Raw genomic sequence first — 15,921 nt, forward strand, 5'->3', positions numbered from 1 at the left:
ACTGTGGCACCCAGATTAGTTTCAGACAAGAATAGAGCTTTCAATGGAAATTTTAAAACAAGTGGAATCAAGTATTTCTTTGAAATATTTCTTTGAAGAATTGTAATAGGAGACGGAACACAGCTTTACTAGCACAATCCTGAAGATAAAGCAAAATCAAAGCAATGGCTACCAAAAGGTTGCAGTGGTCCAGTCAAAGCAAAAGCAAACCAGTCAAGAGCAAAGGTCACTGCCACGGATTTTTTTCTTGCATGCTCAAGGCATTTTGTTTTTTGACTTTCTGGAGAGCCAAAGAACGATAACATCTGCTTATTACGAGACTGTTTTGAGAAAGTTAGCTAGAGGTTTAGCCAAAAAACACCCAGGAAAAGCTTCAGCAGGGAGCCCTTTTCCATCATGATAATATTCCTGCTCATTCCTCTTATCAAACGAGGGCAATTTTGCAGGAGTTTCAGTGGGAAATCATTAGACATCTACCTGACAGTCCTGACTTGGCTTCTTCTTATTTTTTTTGTTTCCTAATCTTAAAAAAAAAATCCGTAAAGGGCATCCCTTTTTCTTCAGTTAATAATGTAAAAAAGACTGCATTGGCATGGTTAAATTCCCAAGACCCTCAGTTCTTTAGGGATTGGTTAAATGACTGTATCATCACTCACAAAAGTGTCTTGAACTTGATGGAGTTTATGGTGAGAAACAAAGTTTATATTTTTAAATTTTATCTTTTAATTCCATTTTTCCACAATTTTTTAAAAGTTTTGTTGTATGGGGGCGGGAAACAGGAAAGCAGATCGTTACATTCCAAATAACAAGTGCAAGGGCAAAGCAGAGAAAGCGCTTGTGGTCTGGGGAAGTTGAAAGGGTAAGAGAAGCATCCACAACGGAGGTTAATGTTGAAGTCGGGTTGGAGACCTGAACAGAAGCTCAGCAGAGGCAAGCAGGGAGAAACTTTCATGCCTGAGAAAACTGGGATCTTTCACACAGACCCTAGGAGAACAGAATGTATTTGGGAATCTACATATGATTTTGAACTTGCTCCAGTTCTGTTTAAGAGGGTAATAGAAGCTGAGGTTGAGCAGCATTCAGATCACAGGATCTTGCTTGCTTTGATAACAAATTCCGACTTTATGCTATTTCTCTTCTGCCATGATAGGGAAGGAGGCTCATCAGGGGAAAGGTAATCTAACAGATTTTACTTTATTTTATTCTGTTTTATATGTTTTTAAGTTGTGGGTGGTTTTAGATGGGAAAAGGGATGCACGGCTTGGATAAAGCCCAGATATTCTGAATTCCAAGAGGTTAACTCCTGGACTAAAAGCAGCTTTCCCTTCAGCAACCCTATGAACTGTGCCCCGCTTCTGGGCACAGTCACACCTCTGAGGCTGCTGCACATAGCTTCCGTTTCAACTCCAAACACAGCTGACTCAGAAAAGCTAGAGAAAGAGAAAAATCATTTCGGACAAGGACACACTCAAGGGACATATTGCTGCAAATTCCACCAACTGAAGCAAATTCTCTGGATTGTGGAGTAGCGGTGCGCGGGAGCTCAGCTCCCGGCAGGAAGTCAGGTGGCTCCGCGCAGAGGCCTAGTAGGAGCACAGCTGCGCGGCGCTTGTGTTGCCTGCAAAGCAGCGGCAAAGAAAACACTCTTCAGGACGCTGAAGAATGATCCCTGATTGCTCTGGAAAGAGACAGAAGAACACGCGGCAGATATTTTAGGTCCTTGGCCTTTGAGGAATTATCTTGAGAGCTCTGTTAGGTTATTCTTGGGAAAATGCTAACCTTGCAATTCAGGGTCTGAAAATGCCTATCTATTATGAAGACAGCAAGGCTTAAGATCTGCTTCCAAAACTGGTTATAAATATCAGCTCCTTAACTTTTAGTGTCTCTCTCTCTCTCTCCTCCCCTCCCTCACCCTTTATTCCTAGCATCAAAACTAGGAGAAAAGAAGGAGGTGCGTTAGTTCATATAAATAGCTTCAGTGAGATTGTTCCAGTTTTCTGGAATGGAATCTTATTTCCTATAGTGCTCTATGCTTTCAGTAAAGAGAAGTATAACCATATTTTTCCACATCCTTTTTAGAAGAATGTGTGTGCCCTCAGTGTCTGAGGTACAACCCTTAAGCATCAGGTCCAGATCTTTGAAGTTGGCATAGGAGAAAAGTGAGTTCCACGAATTGCCCAGGCCACCAAACAGAATTGCAGAGCTTGAACCTGCTGTCTACACACAGAGTTCTTCCCAAAAATATTTGCTGCATACATCTTCATTAGAATATTTTCTTAGCTCAGTCTTCCAGCACTTCTTGATTGCGCAAAGATCAGTGACAACACTTCAGCATCCTTATTTATAAGTTTTCTCCCTACCTTCAACGATATTCTGTCCGGAATTGGTGGGTTCTTCATCTCACTGACTTCAAGAACGAAGACACACACCTTTGAGGTGAGTGTTACAGTTCTTAAAGATGGTATGGCCGAAGTTTGCACCTTCTGATGTTCGGATGTGTTTGGAGTTTCTTCCTTGTGGTGGGTTGGTTGTCTCGCTGGCTTCAGGAGTGAAGCCGGAGACCTTAGTGATGAGTGTTACAGCTCATAAAGGCAGCAAGCACCCAAAGAGTGAGCAGCACTAGGAGTTATTGTAAACAACAAAGGAACAAACCTCCCACACTGTGTAAGGGTGCCCCACTGGGTTGCCACTACAAGCTTCAGCAGCCTGCTTTTATTCTCTTATCTGATCCCACTCACATCCTGCTGATTGGTCCATTTTGCAGAGCGCTGATTGGCCCATTTTACAGAGAGCTAATTGGTCTGTTTTGACAGGGTGCTGACTGGTGCATTTACAATCCCTGAGCTAGACAGAGCGCTGAATGGTGCATTTGCACTCTTTCAGGGAGACATAAAAGTGCTCCTAGACATAAAAGCTCTGCAAGTCCCCACCAGATTAGCTAGATATAGAGTGCTGATTGGTGCATCCACAAACCCCCCCCCCCCCCCCAGCTAGATACAGAGTGCTGATTGGTGCATGTACAATCCTCCAGCTGGACATAAAAGTTCTCCAAGTCTCCACCCTACTCAGGAGCCCAGCTGGCTTCCCCTAGTGGATCCTGTGCCAGGCTAGTGGAGCTGCTGGACAGTCCCGCCAGGTGCCCGCACTCCTCAGCCCTCGGGCAGTTGGTGGGACCAGTCTCCGCGGAGCAGGGGTTGGTGCCCTCACGGAGACTCCCGGCAGCCCGGGAGCCCACCACGGAGGGGGGTTGAGGGGAGCTCGGGCATGGCAGGCTGCAGGTCCCAAGCCCTGCCCTGCGGGGATGCAGCTGAGGCCCTGCCAGAATTCCAGTGCTGCCTGGGTGGGTCACCCAGTGCAGCTGGCCAGGGTGTTAAGCCCCTTACTGCCCGGGCCAGGTGCACTGGCATGCTGCTTGGAGTTCGGGCCGCCTGAGCCCTCCCCAACCCGGAACTCCCTGAACTCACGCTGGCCCGCCAGCGCTGCCTGCAGACCCAGTTCCCTAGGCGCTTCTCCCTCCACACCTACCAGCAAGCAGAGGGAGCCGGCTCCAGCCTCAGACAGCCCAGAAAGGGGCTCCCACAGTGCAGCAGAGGGCTGAAGGGCTCCTCAAGCATGGCCAGAGCGGACACCGAGGCCGTGGAGGCGCTGAGAGTGAGCAAGGGCCGCCAGCACGGTGTCACCTCTCAATATTTATAGGGCAAATTGTCATTGATGCATTCAGGATAGTTAAGGGCTTCTAGAGTATTCCTTTATCTGCCTTCCTCTTCATTCCCTGCTCTAGGTCTGTTCTTTTCAGTTTGAAGATCATTCACCCTCACCATGATTTCATAAGAAGTTAGAAACAAAATAAGAGACAGAGATTTGTTTTCTCTTCATTGGCCCCAAATATCTGGCCTATATTTTGCACTACACTAAAAACTATCTCAAGTAAGGCAGGGAAAGTGAGCTTCTCACCTCAGAATCCCCATGTCTAACACTGTACCTGCCACATCCTGTGTGCCTGTTCTAGTGAGTGGAGCCAGGTCTCCTCTCTCCAAATGTGGCAAACACATCCTGCAGTGACCCCCAGTGAGTCACATCCATGGGTAATCCCATCTCCTGGAGAGTGGGCAGAACCTGTTACCTGCTACTAACCAATAGAATACGCAAAAGTGATGGGATGTCACTCGCATGACTGTGTTTCTTTTACATGGTAAAACAGAAGGGACTTTTCAGATGATGTAATTAAGGTCTCTAGTTGATTTTGAGTCAATGAAAAAGAAGCTTGCCCTGGAAAGTCCTGACCTCATCCACAGAGCTCTTTCAAAGAGAATTTAGGCTTTCCCTGAGCTCAGAGACTCAAAGCAGCAAAGATTCTCTCTCTCCCAGTGGCCCTGAAAAAAGCAAGCCACCATGAATTCTACAGCTGCAACGGAATGAACTCTAGCAACCACATGACCTTGAAAGAGGACTCCAACCTCAAATGAGATTGCAACGCCTTGATTGAAGCTTTGTGAGGTCATAAGCAGAAGACCTAGCTAAGCCATGGAAGCTGTAAGATAATAAACGGGTGTTTGAAGTGAGTTTTTATGTAGTAATAAAGAACTACTGCATTGAACATACATCAAATTGCCCTTTGCAGTTCTTCTTTGCACTCCTTTGCAAGTCTCAGTTATTTTTGCTACTGATTCTTCCTGACATAATTTTTTTAAAGTTTTATTTGTCTGTGGTTATTTTATTTCTTATTTTCTATATATATATAGAATTTATATATAAATGTATATAGAATATATAGAATTTATATATATAAATGTATATAGAATATATAGAATTTATATATAAATGTATATAGAATATATACATTTATATAGAATACATAAATTTATAAAGAATTTATATAGATTTTAAAAGGTGTACTCATTGGGGCATTGCCTGACTTACCATGTTGTGTGGGTTCTTTGGGTTTCATGTCCCTTTCTTACTTGCTGAGGTTAAAAGCAGTGACCCAGGCAGAATTTAATCTTTCGCAGCCCTTGACTGTCTCCAGCCCTTTCTTTCCTCTGGAGTTTTGTGGCATAGACTCATGAAATCATTTATTTGATATTTAGAAAACCACCTGGGTTTGTGGTGAGATCGCACCAAAATATAGAGCATTAGTATGCCCACTGTCATTTATAGAGTTCAACATTTTTTTCTTTTTCTTTTTCTTTTTTTTTTCGAGGCAGGTTCTCACTCTATCACCCAAGCTGGAGTACAGTGGCGCAATCACAACTCACTGTAGCTTGGACCTCCTGGGCACAAGAAATCCTTCTATCTCAGCCTCCTGAGTAGCCGGGACCACAGGCACATGCCACCATGTGCAGCTCTTTTTTTTTTTTTTTTTTTTTTTTTTTTAGAGACAGGATTTTGCTATGTTGCTCAGAAGTTGCTCAGGTGTTTAACTCCTGGCCTCAAGTGATTGCTCCTGCCTTGGCCTCCCAAAGTGCTGGGATTATAGGCATGACCCACTGTGCCCAGCAGTATTCAAAATTTTATAGAGCCCCCTTGAAAACTTCTTTCACCTCCTAAAGATGGAGGTGCTTTAAGATAACATGGCCGTGTTTCCTCAGGCTCACATCATATGCTTCTCATTTACAAATAAATCCTTCTTTGGATCAAAATTATTTCCAAAGTAGCCATTTCTTAATTGTCTGCATCATCTCATGGGAGACGTAGCTGTTGGGAAGTTGGGCCAGCAACAAGGTTATCTGTAGTTATGAAGACTTGGGACAGGTGCCTGGGTTGTGAAAACTCACTAGCACTCCACTGTAATCTCTGAATCGATGCAAGAACTCACACAGGAACTGCATCTCTCATTGTTCTACTTATCTAGGAATAAGGTCACGCAGTAAAGAGCATTCTTCTAAGAAGAACTTACAAAAAGGCAAGCTGGAAGCAGGCTGATGCCAAGGCACACATGAGTCTCCTGAACATTGCCCTGTAAGGACAACTGCACCACACATGGGTGTGGGGAGACATTTTCCTCAATTTGACTTAGTGAAGGGTGAACTAAAAGGGACTGGGAGGGAAGGAGACAAGAAATACTAAAGTCCTGGAGGGCACGATGCCACAGGTAAGTGTGTTCATTCTTTCACTCATTCACTCATGACTTCGTTCAGCAAACACGTACTGAACAGCTCCCAGGTGCCAGGTTGTTTTTGTATGGTTAAAATAAGGAGATGAGTAAGATTTCATGAAACAGATGGTTTATTTTAATACAAAGAGAATCTTTTGTTAGGTTCGCAGTGCTTAAAGAAAGAGAGAACAATGAGAACAAACTCACAGGGAATTCATTTGATTTTGACAGACGAGGTACATCTCCAGACAGTGAGTGAGTTGCAAAGCTATTGAACTCTAGCTAATCAATTAGATGGAAGCCGACCTCTGTGGAAAGTAAAGTCCAATGAAAGGTTAAGGTGTATCTTTACGTGAAAGGTTTCTCAGGAGAGCTGGCATCCAACACAGCAGATATCCATGATGAACCTAAAGCTGGAGGGTGGTGGTGCTGCTGCCAGGCCAGGCTTTGGAGATAATTTCAGAGGCTAACAAGGTGTGGTGCTGTGGCTGCCTAAGCTGTGAGTCTTGGCAAGGCAGCTGAAAGTGCAGCCTGTCATGGCCTCAGCTCTTACAGTGTCTGCCAAACTTCTGAGTTTACCGTGTTTTGAAGTCCAGTAGCTGAGGTCAGTAGCTCACATATGGTGTCTGATTAAGGTGTGATATCACATTCCCAAGGGCGGGGGAAGTATATTCCATGTTCATACATGTGGAGTCTGATAAGATGTCCCATTCTCCAGAAGAGGAGGAATGCACTCCAAGTTCTATTACAGCAAAATATACATCACTCATGTCACAAATTATGTGGGTGTTTGGAATCATTTCAAAGTTACATAATATAAGTATTGAGCAAAGTGGTAGGGATATTAAGATTAAAACATGGCTACTGGCTTCAATAACCTATCTACTGCAAGGGATAAATTAATCCCAGATAGTAAAAGCATGGTAGGAACTGGAATAAAAATAAATACAGATTGTTATAAAAGCAAGTAGGAGGAGCCCTGAACTCAGCCTTGGAAATAAAAAAATGTTTCTCAGAGATGTTTCAATAACACCATCTTGAAGGTCATGTAAGAGTTATCTAGGACAAGAAAGAGAAGAGCTACCAAGGGAGAGGGAACAAAGCATAACCCAGAATGAGAAGAAAAAGGACCGTTGTGAACAATGCAAGTGAAGAAGAAGGCCATATAACTGGACAGAGGAATGTGCAGGAGAAGGTAGAGTTCAAAGAAGTTAGAGAGACAGGCTCAGGAAATATCACGATTGACCTTATATGACATGCCAAAGAGTTTATATTTTATCCTAGAGGGATTGGGAGCCACTGAAAAAGTCTAAGTGGGAGGGTGACATTATTAAACTTGTTATACATTAAATATTTGCTGTTTGAAAATTTTGTCCACTAATTAAGTTTTATACTACTCCAACTTGAAAAGACTGTGACCCAGAAAAAAAAAAATGAAAAAATGTATTCATAGCAAGGTCAGAGATAGAAATTAAGAATCATACAGGACAACCTTACATCTTCTCAACCAAAATCAATGTTGCAACCGCATTATAAGTAGTGGTGAAAGAGCACTTTTTGCTTACTGAGTCCTATCTTTTAAAGTGCTGAGAATGTAATAGGGTCTTAATAACTGAACAATAAATGAATGAGGCTCTGTGTGTTTGAGCTTATGGTAGTGTTTCCTAGTCACATTGTTTCAATGCAACATTCCTAAATGTGCCTCAGTGACAATGATAGATGCAACAATAGAAGGGAATGTGTGATGTGGGTCACAGCTTTAGGCCCAATGCTGCTATTTTAGCACTATTCAGTGTATGTCAGTGGATACTACAATTCTTCTAGTTTTACGTGAGATTGTTTTGGAAACAACCTGTGCAAAATGCATTGAAGTAAAACTATAAGAACAAATAGGGGAAAAATGCATTTGCTATAAAGCACAAATGCAATGGAAAGTATTGTTACAGGTGGGGCGCGGTGGCTCATGCCTGTAATCCCAGCACTTTGGGAGGCCGAGGCGGGCGGATCACAAGGTCAGCAGATCAAGACCATCCTGGCTAACACGATGAAACCCCGTCTCTACTAAAAATACAAAAAATTAGCCAGGTATGGTGGCGGGCACCTGTAGTCCCAGCTACTGGGCAGGCTGAGGCAGGAGAATGGCGTGAACCTGGGAGGCGGAGCTTGCAGTGAGCCAAGATGGCGCCCCTGCACTCCAGCCTGGGCGACAGAGCGAGACTCCATCTCAAAAAAAAAAAAAAAAAAGTATTGTCACAGTTGTATTTCTAGTAGACACATTCACATAAAAATAATTAATCCTGAAAAACCAAAGAGTGTTTTGCAGGAATTCAAGCAAGTACTTGCACTAAGGAACATTCCTCTGAAGATGAGTGGTTTGGTAATCATAATAGTTTCATGCATTCATCAGTAACTTCGACTTTTCTTCCAACATCCATTCCTCTTTCCAATCAACTACTAGACATTTCTACAAAACAATGTCCCACAAACATATCAAGCTAAGTCTACTAAGACTAGTCTTATGCTCTCCCTCTACCACCACCCACCGATCCTCTAAGATCTTTATCATAACTGGTTGCACCATTATCAGCACAGTCACCCAACCTGGAACTTCTGTAGTGGTCCCAGAATGTTCCCTCCTCTTAATATTCCAATTCCAGTCACCATCCCTACTGATTATAACTTCTAGATATTTTTCAAATTTATTGCCTCTTCTATTTGTTCATGGTCTCTGCCTTAGAAGAGGCTCTTAGCACTGTCATCTAGAAGATGGTTTTTGTAATCAACCAAGTGACTTTTCTGTGACCACACTCTTTTTCTTCCTATCTACTGCACTACCACTAAAAATGACCTTTAAGAGTGCAAATTTGTTCATTTCACTGTTCAACCTTAAGCCCATTTAGCCTCTTTGCATCACACAAGCATGGCATAAAAGTAGGATTGTAACGGAAATACAGGTTCAGTCACCTGCCATAGCAGAGTCCAATTAACAAGAGCAAGGTCTGGTATAAAGAAAGTGACTCTGTTTCAAAGCTTAGTTTAGGGGAAGAAGTACAGGCTCCTGCCTTTAAAGGTACTGTTTAGCTTTGGGGGAAAGAAATCAGGGGCTTTAAATGGGAACTTGGCATGAACAGTATGCAGAAGAGAGAGCAAGCAGGTAGGGGTCTACAGACTCACTTCAGTGCCTTATCCACCAGGTGGTCTAGTGAGCAGTGCTACTGTGGGCAGAACTAGGTTGTAAAATGGCTGTTGTCTCAAGATGCTCTCAAAGTGGGAGAGAATTTCATCATGCACATACTTTAGATTTTAAATTGACTGTTGTCTCTTGAGGCAATCTTCTGGTGGGAGAGAGTTCCAGCTCTGGAGCTTCTAAGTGAGCACATAGTTAGATAAGCTTGCTGTGTAGGGAGTGTCTGGTAAAGAGGAGGTAAAGTTTATAATTGCATTTCTAAACAGCTAAGTAGGAAGTGGGGAACGGGAAAAAAGGAGAAAAGGAATAGAAAAAAAAAGTAATTTAAAAAATAACTCGGCTGGGCCCAGTGGCTCACACCTGTAATCTTAGCACTTTGGGAGGCTAAGATGGGTGGATTGCTTGAGGTCATGAGTTCAAAACCAGCCTGGCCAACATGGTGAAACCCTGTCTCTACTAAAAATACAAAAAATTAGCTGGGCATGGTGGCAAGCGCCTGTAACCCCAGCTACTCTGGAGGCTGAGGCAGGAGACTCACTTGAACCCAGGAGGCAGAGGTTGTAGTGAGTTGAGATCATGTCAGTGCACTCCAGCCTGGGTGACAAGAGTGAAACTCCATCTCAAAACAAACAAACAAAAAACAAAACAAAAAACTCATTCTCTTTCTCTTAGAAAAATGGGAGTACTAAGTTACAGAGGAATAATTTGTTTTTATTTACACAATTTTTGTCTGTTTTTCCAGCACTATTATTAAATAACTCCCTTTAACTGTCAAAAGTGCCCATATTTAGACAATAAGTTATTAGATGACTTTGTTAATGATGTTCTGCATGACCTAGTTCCCGTCCACTTCTTTTGTTGTCTGCCTGGTGAAGAGCTTTTCATCATCTTAAGTCATCTGCTTCACTGGGACCATCTATTCTTCGGCAACTGATCACACTGATCACATTGGTAATGGAGCTTCCTCTAACCTTGTCCATGGTTCAGTTGATGTAGATGGATCACTTGTAGGTCTTATAATAGAAGTGGTGAGGCAGAGACCAGGCCACAGTTAGCCTTGCAATGCCAGAACACAGCAGAAGACCATACACAGAAGTGCTTCTTCTACAGCTACCATCAAGCCTAGCTTCAGCAACAGTTCAGAAGACTGTACTCCCCAACAGAGAAAATCAGTCATGTATTTCTATCTACAGAATAAGTGATTAAAATATATTTGACAAATATTGCCTTTATTTTCATTTGTGTTAACACTTGAGACTAATACGGCATTATGACAAGAATTGTTTTCAAAATTAATTTTTGTAAACGTAATGACACATTTGGTTACCAATTAAAACTGTATTATTTTTAAGGACTATCAATCTTCATTCAGGTCAGAGATTTGCATTTTTTTCTACACCCTATAAGGGATCTTACTTGCTGTCAACACTCCACGGAGTGTCAAACAGCAGTGATAATTAGGCTTTTATATTTGTGCTCATTAGCCAGAACTAAGGGTGTACATGCTACTAAAGTACAATGACTTCTCTCATTTGAATATTTACAGTCCTGACAACTTGAAAACATATTATGTAGTGTTAATCAAACAAAGACTTTCACATTCTTCTCACAAGCAAAGGATACACATTTCAGGTAAAAATTAGCATTTGACCTTCAATATAGAGAAAACACATCTCATATAAATCAAGGTCACCTGAATATGTAAGCCAACTAATAGCATATACTTTGTAGAACTCTTGAGTTTTATGAATATTAAGTTACAGAAGGAGCCAGAGCAATTCTGATAGTTTGTAGGCTTTCAGTTTGTGTGATCTCTGACTTAATATTTTCTAACCCCTTATCTTTCAACAGCATTCCTTGCAATTGAGAGGTGAAGCCAGCTGGGCTATTGGGTCGGGAGGGGACTTGGAGAACTTTTCTGTCTAGCTAAGGGATTGTAAATGCACCAATCAGTGCTCTGTGTCTAGCTGAAGGTTTGTAAACGCACCAATCAGCACTCTGTCAAAACAGAACAATCAGCACTCTGTAAAACGGACCCATCAGCTCTCTGTAAAATGGACCAATCAGCTCTCTGTGAAATGGACCAATCGGCAGGATGTGGGTTGGGCCAAATAAGGGAATAAAAGCAGGCCACAGGAGTCAGCAGCAGCAACCCTCGGGTTACCTTCCAGGCTGTGGAAGATTTGTTCTTTTGCTCTTATCTTGCTGCTGCTCACTCTTTGGGCCTGCACCACCTTTATGAGCTGTAACACTCACCGCGAAGATCTATAGCTTCACTCCTGAAGCCAGCAAGACCACGAACCCACCTGGAAGGAACCAATTCCAGACACATTTTGGTGACCACGAAGGGACCATTTACTATCGCCAAGCGGTGAATATCATTGGACCTCTTTCGCTCGCTATTCTGTCCTATTTTTCCTTAGAATTTGGGGGCTAAATACCAGGTACCTGTGGCTTAATTCTTGAAGTCAGTGAGACCAAGAACCCACCAGAAGGAACCAATTCTGGACACGCAATCACCAGAGAGAGAAATTTCCCCCATTCATGGGGTCTCTCTGAATTATTACACCAACAGTACTGTTGTCTGTAGAGTCTTAGTAACCAGACTGGTCTGGAGTCATAGCTGCTAGCTTCATTATTCCTAGCTGAAAACCTGAAAGTGGGTGCAATTACCCAGGAAGATAGTGTAGACGTGAGAAAGGGTGAAATCCCACGATGGAAACCTGAGGAATACCACATCATAGGAATGCAATGGCAGAGGATGCTGAGAATATGAAGGCAGAGAAGTAAAGGAAAATCAAGGAGGGTGTGAAATTTCCAAACTGAAGGAAAACAGTCATTTTAAATAGAAGAGAGTACTCCTGAGGACATAGAAATTAATGTAAAGACCTGGACATGACCCCTGGATTTTAAAAGAAGATAATTATAGACGGCCTTGGGAAAAATAGCTTTTATGAAGATGTAGAATAAAAGTCAAAATGTAGAATAAAAGTGGGTTGATGAGTGAATAAAAGTGAGGCAGAAAATGAGGCTTCTCACAGAAGTTTGATGGGAAAGGGAAGTGAAGACCACTGATTCCCAGCAACGAAAGAACTCAGATCTAAGGAAGGTTTCCTTTGTTACAATGAAGATACTGAACATAATTAGGTGTCACTATCAAAGGGAGAAATGAGAATAAGATGAAGAGAGTGAATGATTGGCAGACTAGGTCCTCAGGAGGTGAAAGTGGATGGGATCCAGAACTTAAAGAGGACTAGTCTTGAACAAGCCCGTTCTCCCACAGTGAGAAGACAGAAGAGGAAAAATGAATGGGAATGCTGTGAGATTAAGTGTAGGGCAGATAAAGTCCAGAGACTCCCCGTTATATTGTTCTCTTCCTCTTTCTCTCTTTTCCAAGAACAGGAAGAGGCAAAGTCATTTGCTGAGAGTTGGAATTAGCTCATAGCATATAGGGTTTGAGAAATTAATTTTTTAAAAAAATAGCATAGAGAGAGGAAGGAGACAAGCCTGACTAGGGAAACAGAAGGAATACCAGGTATCCAGGGCACCCAGCTTAGGTGGGAGAGTATCAACTGATAAAGGCCCCACAAGATTATATATCGTTATCTTGTTTTAAAACCCAGGGTTGACATCCAGACCTTAACGTCTATGTACTCATGACTACGCCCTCCTATTTAAAATAAGCTTTTTCCTTCAGTTTGAAGATTTCACGCTGTGAAGTCTTCTCTAGTAGGACTCAATCAGCTGTGTATAGGCACTGAGAAATCAGCTGTTGGATTAATCTCAAGCTAGGTATTGTGGAGTAGGTGTCATGGAAGGATATTGAATCATGGGATATGAAGTGGTATATCATTTCATTTAAACCTCTTCACATCTCTACAAGAAGGGTATCCTTATCCCCATTTTACAGAGTATGAAACCATCACTCATAGAGGTTTAGGTTTGCCTGATCTCATCCAGATTACACAGGCTGAGTTGAGAACATTAGCTGGGCCTTTTGAATCAAAGCCATTACTCTCTCCCCTGCATTGTACTGCCTCTTCATGAGCCACATGCAACTAACTTGAACATAAAGAAGGGCTAAGGGCTTTGTTCTTGCCATGGCAACTCTGTTCCCTGTGTTCTGTAACATAAAGCCAGCTTATGCACGTTAGTTAGCCCATGGAAGAAAAGCTTATGCTAGCTTAGAGAAGATTATACATTTTACGTACAATATGTACATGCTTGCTAAGTTTGCTAAGGGCAATGTTCACACATTGATAAGCTCATTGACAACATATGATAATTAGAAACCAACTTCTATTTTGTGGGGAGTTCCAACTGATTTTCCTTTGCCTTAGTAATAGACACTGTATGCTGGGAAAATGAGAAATGATCTTCAGAGAGGGCACAACATGGCAGAGGCTGTAAATTGGAATCACACGCTCATTGAATAAAAGCAGATTTCATTTCTTCATCCCTTTAGTAGTAATTTATGGCATTGAACTGAAGCTACTCTCAACACACTAAAAAGGGGGCAAAATAATATTTTATGATTTGGTATGCGATTGTAGCCAAGGAATTTGAAAGGTTTTAACCTTTAACAACAAGGCTGTTTTAATTCCACTTTATAGGTAGAGAACACAACAGAGACAGTTCCTCACCTTTTATTTCTCAGGCTTTTAGTAAAATCCTCAGCAGCCCTTAGTGCTCAGAGAGCTTGACCAGCTCCAAAGCTTAACTCATTTTGAATGCTGAACTCTTTGAAGGGGTAGGTCTTTCTCTATATACACAATAAATGTATGGATTTAAAAAAAAACATATTAGTGCCTTATTTTGGGCCCCCCAAAAATGGCCTGACTCTAGAGGTCTAAGAGAAATGGGGTGGGAGACTGGTGCCCTAGTTGTATACTGACAGCCTCCGTCTCTTTGGGCTGTCTCTTCTTCGCCTCCATTCCTCCTCTTGCTGAGGAAAGGTCAGAAACCATGATGACAATTTCCTGCATGTCCTACCCAGGGGCAGGGATACCCAGAAGAAAGTCAGCCCCGGATGGAAGCAGTCAGCCAATCCTAGTTAGAATGGGCTCAAGAAATGCGGAGTGTTCAATTCCGCTTAGTCCCTTGTCAAATTCAATGGGAACCAACTTTACAAAGGAGCTAAGTTACCTCTGACTTGAACCCATGATAAATGCTCAATACACAGTTTACTAACAAAATTTCTACCAAAGCACTTTTTATATCATTAAGTGGTGAATGCATACGTAGAAAGAAGACATAGCCAAATGTAGTATTTTTCAAAGGCAACGTGTGACACGTCAGTCAATTTTACTGATATAATCTTTAAGTCTGTTGGGTTATAAGGTTTCTTTATGCAGGCACTGAGGAAATGGCTAAGGTATTTATGATATAAAACTCACAGAATTAGCATCAGTTCCTGCTGCAACTTTATACCTTGCTAGCATTGCTAGGTTATACACTATTGTCTGCTGCATAGCAGTTCATTACTTTACATTAAACTTGTAAAACAGATATGTTAATGAGACTGTCTTGGCACATGAATGTTTGAAAAACATTACCCCATGTCATCAAATTTTAAAATTCCTCAAACTTACTGATGCCTGTAGAGGAGTCCGTGTCACCTAAAACAGTCCTCTTAATGTTCTGCTCTTTCCTAACTGGTCTGTTATGACCAAATAAAATATTTTCCTACCCACGTACTTCTAGTTGGCACATGGGATTATATTTTACTTAAAATGATGGTTAGATAGCAAGCGAGTCTTTGATAAGCAAATGATATTTCTACTAACTTAAATGGTGTAGTATACACCATTTGATATGAAAAACTGAGCTCTGAATAATTGTTTCTGAAAATGTTTATTCTGAATGCAATCAAGACTTTAGACCCATACCGTCCAATATGGTAGTCCTTGCCACATGTGCCTACTGAGTTACTGAAATGTGACTAGTTCTAATTGAGATATGGCATAAGCATAAAGTATTCATTGGATTTTGAAGACTTAGGATGAAAAGTAAAAAAGTAACATAGCTCATTAAAAATTACTATATTTATTATATATTGAAATGACTATATTTTAGATATATTGAGTTAAACCTACTACTAACATTAATTTTCAGTTTCTTTTTACATATTTAATGTGGCAACTCAAAAATTTAAAATCACATATATGGCTCTCATTTTGGGCTCACATTATACTTCTATTGGAAAGTGCTGCCTTCTCCCAACTTCTAGTTTATAGGAAATACAAGAGAAAGGAAAAGCTAAAAGGCACCAGGTACAATTAGCCATATCCAACATGGAGAGCATTCTACCACAGCGCCACATAGCACGTGGGTTGCAGATGGCTATTGACCTGCATACGTATCTGCTATAAACTCACGGCAAAACCAGGAGCTGGCCTAAGAATTGAAATCATCTATGTCACATTGCAATACATGTGTATGGTTCAGGTGACGTAGTTTTCATAGCAATTCTTAGTCAATGAAGACAACTCCGTTCACGGACCTGTAACACTTTTCTAACCAGTATTTGTTTTTTTGTTTTGTTTTGTTTTGTTTTTTTATGAGCATCTCTTTTTTTTTTATTTTATTTATTTTTTATTATACTTTAAGTTCTAGGGTACATGTGCATAACGTGCAGGTT

This window comes from Piliocolobus tephrosceles, chromosome 18, assembly GCF_002776525.5.
Source record: "Piliocolobus tephrosceles isolate RC106 chromosome 18, ASM277652v3, whole genome shotgun sequence".
In the NCBI taxonomy this organism is placed as follows: domain Eukaryota; kingdom Metazoa; phylum Chordata; class Mammalia; order Primates; family Cercopithecidae; genus Piliocolobus; species Piliocolobus tephrosceles.